The sequence below is a fragment of the Phalaenopsis equestris genome, unplaced genomic scaffold (assembly GCF_001263595.1).
Source record: "Phalaenopsis equestris unplaced genomic scaffold, ASM126359v1 Scaffold232418, whole genome shotgun sequence".
NCBI classification, from domain to species: Eukaryota; Viridiplantae; Streptophyta; class Magnoliopsida; order Asparagales; family Orchidaceae; genus Phalaenopsis; species Phalaenopsis equestris.
This window is the reverse complement of record NW_018250383.1, coordinates 165,423-166,670: the sequence shown is the minus strand read 5'-3', so window position 1 is coordinate 166,670 and position 1,248 is coordinate 165,423.

Below are 1,248 nucleotides of genomic sequence, written 5' to 3'. Positions count from 1 at the left end.
AGGTGGTCGTCCGTCATGACCTAACCCCTCACATCTTCCAGGCTATTTGTGTGATCATTTCACACAAATGAAGCCCTAAACTAATAAAACTGATAGGATGAAACACTTAAATAAATATTTCTCCTCTAAATTGAAGCCAAACAATAGGATAGACTGGGAAGTCACTAAGGTTCTCCTCCGGATCTATGACATCCCTTAGTTCTTCCTCTTTGGATTCTACAATCTCCTTTGGATTCTACAATAAAATGCTCCAAATTTGAGCTAATCTCATTTCACACCTCTTTATCCGATTTCTTTGAAAAGTTCTATCCTTTTGACATCTTTGAATATAATATTTCCTGATTTATTTTTGAGAGTTTTCTTAGGTGACTTCGGTTATCTAAGATGTAATTAACTATAGGGGCTTACCCTTATAGGAAGCTTGTCCAAACCCAGCTTAAAATAAACCCTATTTAATTTTTTGTAATAAATAGGAAAACTTGTGGGCAAATAAAATGGTTTCACAGACCAAACAGATTTCATATATTTTTTAATTTATTTAATCGAGCCTCATCCTCAATTCTTATGTTTATCCACTAAGATAAATACAGGGTTTGAGGTATAGCTCTCTTTCATTTAAACTATAAAAAATATGGGATCCGTTTGATTTCATATTTTTCTAAACTTATATGCATTTGCAAATTAAAACGTCCTTCCAAAGCGGGCAAAAGGATTTTGATTCCAGCGGCCGACATCTTCCAACGGGCAACTCCAAAACCTAAAATAGTGTCGACTGGCTTCTAGCGACTCTGATGCGACTTTTTTATATACCAAAAAGTACAAGAATTTGACACCACTACTAGAAGATTTAAATCCTAGACAACGGCGTCAAAAGCTTGATGCGACTTTTTTATATACCTAAAAATACAAGAATTTGACACTACTACTAGAAGATTTAAATTCCAGGCAACGACGCCAAAAACTTGATGCGACTTTTAATATGCAAGAATTTATGAACCCAGATTTATATATTATGATGCAAGAATTTATGAACCCAGATTTATATATTTATAATGATTTTTTAGAGTCACAATTTCAAACGCAAGTATACGTATCACTCAAGTAATACCGGACTCTAGTGGAGTTCTAGATATCGATCCCACAGAGAGTAATATTAGAGGCTACGAACTAAGATTTTAAAAATCAATACTTAATCACAACAATATAGTTTAAATTGCATATTTGTCACTAATATGCAATTGAAATAAA